Source organism: Equus caballus, chromosome 1, assembly GCF_041296265.1.
Source record: "Equus caballus isolate H_3958 breed thoroughbred chromosome 1, TB-T2T, whole genome shotgun sequence".
Lineage (NCBI taxonomy): Eukaryota > Metazoa > Chordata > Mammalia > Perissodactyla > Equidae > Equus > Equus caballus.
The window spans coordinates 88,304,407-88,312,495 of NC_091684.1; the positions used below are offsets into that span (position 1 = coordinate 88,304,407).

At 46.5% G+C, this 8,089-nt stretch overlaps 1 long non-coding RNA gene across 1 annotated transcript; it reads left to right on the forward strand.

The window, feature by feature from the left end:
- Nucleotides 1–491: 491 nt before the first annotated feature.
- On the forward strand, nucleotides 492–5,880 carry LOC111771161 (uncharacterized). The gene is made up of 2 exons (XR_011437773.1): nucleotides 492–1,757; nucleotides 5,644–5,880. It is a non-coding gene; the product is annotated as an uncharacterized lncRNA (long non-coding RNA).
- The last annotated feature ends 2,209 nt before the right edge of the window (nucleotides 5,881–8,089 follow it).

The following is an 8,089-nucleotide window of genomic DNA, read 5'->3' on the forward strand; positions in this document are numbered from 1 at the left end:
TTTGGGTGCTTAGTTCAAAGAAAGGAGTGGGCCAAGCAAGAGAGGAAGGAAAAAGGGAGGTTTCATGGAGAAAGTGGACTCGAGTGAGGCCTATGAGGAGGCACACCAGAGGGGAGACAAGGGGACGACTTCGGGGGGAGCAGAAATTAGTGTCGTCTATTTTGGAACCAAGAAGAAGAATTTGTGACTCCGTACCTGAAGGATAATTACTGGGTGGTAATGGGAAATGAAGTTTGACTAAATAGGGTAAGATGGGACTTCCACGGGCCCAGAAACTCATGCACAGGGAGGCGCCTGGAGTCCAGGAGGGGTCTGTGATGACAGCGGCGTGTGAGGAAGCCAGCCCTGGCAGAGGCATTGATAACAAATGGAACAGGGGGTGCGATGAGTTAAGGCTGCTGACAGCCCATTAGATTACATACTCCCGTTTCAAGGAACTGGACCAGGATGGCTGCAGAGAAGGAGCTAGCAGACGAGACGTTTCAAAGAAGGAGTTGATAAGGCTTGGAGACTGATCTGATTTAGGGCATGGATGGGAAGGGGACATGGAAGAAGACTCCAAGACTGCCAATATGGTTCATTTATGCAAACGAGAGCAGGATGTATCCGGTCAGAAGATGATAAATGCCTAGATAAGTGAAGAAAAATGACTAGCTGCTGAGCTGGGACACGCCTCAGGGGGAAAAGAAGAACTTTTGCCCTCCTCTGCAACCCCCAGGGTTAGGCAAGGATGGCAGTAGGTGATGCAAAATCACGTCAGACAGGAAATGGGCCAGGCTGCCCAGGTGCCAGGTAGGGCTGAGCAGACTGGGGCCAAGGTGTTCTGGGTGCTCAGGAGACATACTCGGTTGTTCACCCCAAGGACGTTTGGAATTTGTGCTGCACAAGTACCGCTGTTCATTCGTTCCTTCACTGACTCCCATTCGGTATGTGCGACTCGGTGACGTGTACTAGGCACTGCGCCAGGTGCCACGGCAAAAAGGAGCAAGACATTGTCCAGGCCTTCAGGAAGCTCTCAGTCTACCAGAGAAGGCATAAACAGATTTTCAGAACTGAAACGGGAGCAAGAAATCAGAGGGAAGCATCTGAAATAGCCAGTTAGGGGATTTGCTCAAGGATGCTGTGGTGAATTGGGCTGGAAGAGGGTAGAGATTCCAGAGCTCTTTCTCTTCCTTCAGGAATTCTTGGCAGGAGCAGAGGGCGGCGTGATTTAGGGTTAGAAGTTTGTGTCTCAAAGTTCAACATCTAAGAGTCGAGGTCTGGAGTCATAGTGGCTTGAGGAAGTTGGCCAGAGTGGCCCCCGGGAGGCCAAGATGCAGAGTGCATGCTTTTGAAATCGGAGGACCAAATTAAGCAAATGAAAACAGGCTTGCTTTTTATCTTTACCAATTAGGGTACTTTTAGGTACTGTTTCGTGGGTGTGCACAAATGTCATGAAATGCAGATTTTCTTTTCATCAATTTATGGCCGAGATAGAGAGTAAGCTCAGATCTCACCTCCAAGGCCACGAGCTCCAGGCCCAGGCAGCATTCTTGGTGTACCGTGCACGGAATAGAGGCCAGCTCTTGCAGCAATTCTGCTTCCCGCCGACAGCAGGCTGGTGCATGTGTGGAGAAGGCGAGGAAGGCCCGGCACATGGAAACCTTTTCCTTGTGGTGGAAACTTGAATTGAATAGGCTGTTCAGATGTTCCCGGGAACTTACAGCATGGAAAGAAGCCAGGAGCCAGCAGCCCTCTCCTCCAGGGCCACTTTTGAGGTCTGTATGAGACTGTGACCTTTCATCCCTGAGGCTTCTTTGATTTTACTCCCCAGAGATATTCCTGTGTCCTAGATGCCTTGCGCTAGGCTTAGGGTGAGAGGTGTAGGAAAGGAAGGAAGTTTAACAAAGTCAGTAATAGCCTGGCTTTTGACATCAAAAAGTCTGGCTTCAAATTCAGCCTCCAAGATGTATTATGCAAGTAGCTATGTAATCTTGGACAAGTTATTGTCTAAAGCTCTGTTCCCTTATGTAGACTGGTCCTAAGAATAGCACCAGTCTCTTAGGGAGTTGTGCATATTGAATGAGATACCCCACGTAAAGTGCTCAGTACTGCGTCTGCTACCTAGTACGTGCTTGATGTGAGGTCCTTGGTATCAACTGTGGCTGTACTCATGTTCTGTGTCAGTGTGAGGACCAAACAGTGCTGCCCCAACCCTTCTTTGCTTCTCTTCCTTGGCAACCCCATTCAAATGCCAGCTACTGAAATACTAAACCTCATTAGTAGCTAGAATCATCTCTGGGGCACCTCCACAGCACAGCATGGACCCTAATCTGACCCCCACTGTTTTGTTTTCCTGCTAATTTTCTGGTTAATCCAACAATTCGAACAAGAGCGTTATCCCGGCCCACCCTCCCCCGACCCCACCCCATCCCACCCACCGGAAGATGGACATGCAGGCAGCTGGGGAGGTGGGGTCATGGCAGCCCAGAGGTAAATCCTGCCCAGAAAACCCTGTAGGAGAGCTCACAAAACAAAGAGGCTCTTTGCCAAAGGAGATTTTATTTTGCAGTTTCCAAAAGGTAAGGGAACCCTTCCAACAATTTTTTTTTTTTGCTTACAGGCTCAGAATTTAAACATAGGACACTGAATGGCCAGAACCTTGGCCCACCCCTGAGTGCCCGGGGCATGTTGCCAGCACCAGGAGTTAGAGTTTCTGCCCAGTAGGCTTGTAACCTGAACTTTCTTTTTCTAAAATCCCAGTTCTTAGTAGCCAGCACACATTCTGAGCCACAAAATTCTGAGAATTATTGCACTTGTCAGCTGCTCAGTCACATGCCCTTCAGCTGGGTTCCTTCTACTGGTGTAACAGTACTTCTGTTAGAGCCTATGAATTTCACTGTCACACAAAAATTGGCATCTCTTATAATACCACCCAAGGCTTGCCATAATCACCTAGAAATATACCGTCAGCCTGTCATAATTAATCAATTTTCAGCATCCCTCAGGCTCTCCAAATACAATGACTGATAGCAAATTAATAGATACTGGGGATCATCCCATTTAACTTCATCAAAGAGCTGACCCCATGATAAAAATTTCGTTTAATTAGGATAATATCTCATATTTAAAGAGAGCCTCAAAGCAGAAAAGTCCACAGATTTTCTCTCTTAATTTTCAAAGCAGCACCATATGGCCCTTAGATCCGACTTGTAGTGAACAGGCATGTTTGTCCCCATTTCACAGATGAGAAGAGCTTGCTGTGAACTGACAAGTAAAGGGATCACGGCAGGGTCAGGGGCTGGGGATATGAACCCAGAGCTGGGCATTCCTACTTCAATATGGACTTTATTTGCTTAACTTATGTCTATGAACCATCGGCAGCACAAAAATATACACGGGGATTTTTTTGAACACATATTTAATGAATCGGGTATCCTGTGCACATGGCAAGACTGTAAATAGATGTCAGTAGTGGAATGTTCGAGTGGACAAATATAGAACGTAACTTGTGCTCAGCAATGCCACTCTCCCCCACCGAGCCCCATGCTGGTATGTTCACTGGTCTGTTTGGAAGCTTTTTTCTCTCTTTTTTTTTTAGGTTCAGTTGCATGATAGTACAAAGAGCCTTGTGTTACGGTCTCAACACTACTATTTATACCCTGTGACCCATTAAGCACTGATTCCTTGGTTGGGGTTCTCCCAACATCTCGAGAAAAAAAAAAAGAGGGGAAAAAATAGCCTGACCGGAAAAAAAAAAAGGGGGGAGTTCTCATTTACAATACTTGAGTCAAGAATTTGGAAACATGACCCCAGCCAAAGGCTTCAGAGGCCTCGTATCAAATGTTGTTATTTTTGGGTGGCTTGAAAATAAGGCTGGTTGAGGAGTGGACAAGGTGCCCGAGTGGCTGTGGCAGGAAGCAGGAGGTGGGGAGGGGGGGCGCTCTGTCAGGAGAGGGTCCTAGGGACAGCCCGGGCGGCCAGCTGCTGGGCTGGCCTCAGGCCTCACAAGAAGAACTGGCCACTTGGCTGGAGAAGAACTTCACCTTCCCTGGGTCAGCCGCCCTCCCCTTCAGAGGGATGTGAGATATCAACATTTCCAAAAGGCAACTTGGCGCTCTTTTCCTTGCAAATACCCTGGAAATGAACCTTCGTCAAGTTTAAACCCCCTCTTCCTCCAGGGGACTTATTTTTATTTAAATAGGCAGTATTTCCCATGAAAGGGAACTGCCTCCCCGTTTTGGGAAAGAAGCCTGCTGGAGATATTTTCAAGCTCTGTCCACAGTGGGTGAAAGGGAATCCTGGCTTAAGATATCAACCGTAATGCACTCCTCCAGCCCCACAGAAGTGTGTCACCGTCAGAACCGAGCAGCTGCCCATGTTTGGAAACAACTCACTCACCCTGCCCCACCGGGTCTCCCCTCCAACTCGGTCTGTCCCAGGGCACGCACAGCACATGCATGCAAACATATGCGCACATGCACACTTTCGCACACACATGCGAGCACACACACACCTGGCTCAGAGGCCAGATGGTTATCTGCTGTGTCACGGGCCTTTAGTACATATTTGACAATTATTCTGGGGAAGCTTGAGGGAGATGTGTGTGACAGTTCTCTGTGAAAATAACTAAGAAACATATTAAATAAACTTTCCTGAGCATAGGCTGGAGCGAGAGGCAGGAAGCCCAAACTCTATTCTTGCATTATTCACGTGCCCTCAGAGTTACCCTAGATGAAAAGATCTCTAAAATATTTAGACTCAATTCCTCTTGGTAAGAAAATCAATGTTTAACTGCCTAGGAAGCCTGTAAAATATAAGACTGTCTATTCTCGGCACAAGTGTCAGGTTTTTGTGCCTCCAACACAGCTTCTAATCCATCTGGCCACACGGGCCTCTGTACGCCCACCTGCTCGTCCCATAGAAATTCTATTTGTCTTTTAGTCTGCTTCAAATGTCACGTTCTTCATTCGGCTTTCCATGGGCCCCTCTATAAAGAGGGCACTGTCTCGTCTCTGAACGTTCAGTGTTTGAGCCAGACTGGTTGGGTGAGGAGTCGTCAACCCACCAACAAGATGGTTGGTGAAAGCGTGCAGGTAGAGGGAACAATCGTTATGAGCCAGAGATGGTGTTACACATCCTAGAAAGGGGAAAAAAGTGTTAGATGGGGAGAGAGGAAATGAAAGAAAGTGGTGAAAGATGGCTTGGAAAAGTAACAAACCTAAATTCTGGATGTTCTTGTAAGCCAAATTAAGGGTTTACTTTAATTTAAAGACAATGGTAAGCTGCAATTTTAAGTAGAAAGGTGAGTCTAAGTTGCTTGTGTCCAAAGTAATATAGTTAATGTTGTGACCCATAAGTGCGTAAATGAATATTTGCTGTCAGATAAGTATTGTGGAATGCTCCGACAACTCCCGCTACAGCGTTAGCTCCTGTTATATTTTTCCAATTGAAAGTTGTTGCCTGAATGTTTGTATCCCCGCAAATTCTTATGTTGAAGCTCTAACCCCCGACGTGATGGTATTTGGAGGTGGGGCCTTTGGAGCTGATTAGGTTTAGATGAGGTCATGAGGGTGAGGCCCCAGGGACGGGACTGGTGTCCCAGTGAGAAGAGGAAGAGAGACCAGAGCTTGCTCACTCTCTCCCTCTTTCGCTCTTTCCCAGACCGCCATGTGAGGACCCAGTGAGAAGGCAGCGCTCTGCAAGCCAGGAATTAAGCTCGCACTGGGAAAACGAATCTGCTGTCGCCTTGATCTTTCACTTTGCAGCCTCCAGAACTGTGAGAAATAACGTCTGTTGTTTAAGCTACCCTGTGGTATTTTGTTACAGCAGCCTGAACAGACTAATACATAAGCCATCCAAAATGTGTTAATATAAATAAAAGTGATTTTTCTGTCAAAATGTAATTCCTCATCAAAATAAGCCTAGTATGAGTGGATACAGACCTGAAGACTCGTGTGTTGCTCATTCTCTTGAAGGGGACCATTCTTATCTCTCTTTCATAGATTGCTTAGGCTCTTTTTTTTTTTTGGATTTTATTTTATTTTTTCCTTTTTCTCCCCAAAGCCCCCCAGTACATGGTTGTGTGTTTTTAGTTCTGGGTCCTTCTAGTTGTGGCATGTGGGACATCACCTCAGCATGGCTTGATGAGCGGTGCCATGTCCGCACCCAGGATCCGAACCAGCGAAACCCTGGGCTGCCGAAGCCGAGCATGTGAACTTAACCACTCAGCCACGGGGCCGGCCCCTGCTTAGGCTCTTTGTGTCAGCCTCCAGAACTTTCAGTAGAGGCCGGAATCTACAGTCTCTGGTGCAGAATCGTCAAATATTTTTCAATACACCCTAGAAAAGATGTTATGGGCTTAAGATGAATTAATGTGAATTTAATCCACAACAATTTTCAGAAAGTAATATGCTCTTCTGCCTTCCTAATGTGAAGTATGGGTTTGGACTTACCATCGTGTGGGCTCACCAGTGTGGTATAGGTTGACTGAAGGCCGTATGCCTCCAGCAAGCAACACGGTTTGTCTTTATGGTGGTGCTAAGTGTCCTGCAATTATCTATCAACACAATTTTCAGGGGATTTTGTCTCTCTGCCCTGGATATTTTCTCTCGCATTCCAGATTGTTCAGTTTTCTTAGGAATTTTGTCTGGGACTTGACTCTTTTGACTGATTCTCGATGGTCTGTGTCTAGTTTGGAGAGTACAACTCCTAGATACAAGAGAGTCACAGTTCATGAATTGTTTCTTCATAGACTATAAGAAAAAGAAACTCCCTGTTTTTATTCCCATCTAGAATAAGGGTACTTGAACTCTTTCTGCACATGCCAAAAAAATCATGAAGAATGTTGTAACATATAAAATATGATGTGGGTATATCCAGTTTCCTATGGAAGGAAGACTTCTACATCTTCATCTGTGCCTCTCCCACCTAGTAATTTCTAATGCCAAGAGTTGGTTTACACTCAGTGTAACAGAAAGTCAGAGGACTGAAATGAAGAAAAGATCATAGGTACTCTGTCTAACACCTCATAATGAGGAGATGTGCTCAGGGCTGTGTCTGGAGATTCTGGAAACTCAGGCAGGACCACACACCTAAGCCTCTGATTCCTAATTTGGACACTCCTGCCACTTCTTGATACCAATAAGGTCCGAAGCCACCCCCAAGGAATGCATAGCCTTGGTCAAAACTCCAAAATCCTTTTTTCTCCTGAAGCATCCTTTCTGAAACATCATATTGTCTTAAACTTAATTTATTTAGGTAGAGGGAAGGCCCACTCCAGCAAATAATAAAACTTCCCTCTCTAAAAAACCGAAAAAACAACTCTGCAATCCATAAGAACCCTTCTTTCAGTGGCATTGGAGGGGAGAGGTGGAGGTCACTGGATCTCCTGCCCCTCGTGCCCCTGGCACGTTCTAGTGTCCTTGAAGGCTGTGCCAACCATCTGCAGGTGGAGGAGACAAAGCAGAGGAAGCGATTTGGTTTTCTGAGCCTGAGGGGAAGGTATATCCTGCTCAGAGGCAGCCTCCAGGATGACATCCCTGGAAAATGTGTTTGCTAAGCCCAGGACATCACCCTCTGTCATGTGGACGTGCTCAGCCCACACTACTGACCTCCTGACCACTCCTCCTCAGAAGCTCATATCCACTTCCTCTTCTTTCTACTCCTCGTCCCTGTCTGTCCCCTCCACAAAGCCTCCCAGAAGGGACTTTCCACTCCCACAGGCAATCACTGTCCTCGTGACTGTGACAGTCACATATACTTCCAGAAGGTATTTGTAAAATAAGCTAAAACAGTTCATGAATGCTAAGTAATAATGCCAACCCTCTGTCTTATTATAAGCACACTCATAAGAAATTAGGCTTGCCCTTGTAGAGTCTTACAGGCCAGTGCTCCTCAACCTTCAGCTAGCTGACAAATCACCTGGGGAACCTGGATTTTAATTCAGATTCTGAGTCAGTAGGTCTAAGGTGGGGCCTGAGAGTCTGCATTTCCCACAAGCTTCCCGGCTATCCGAGGACCACCTTTTCAGGGGGAAGGTATAGATCTCAAGCTCCATGAGGGCCATGGCATATCTAATTCGACTTCATGTCCTCATGAAGAGGACATG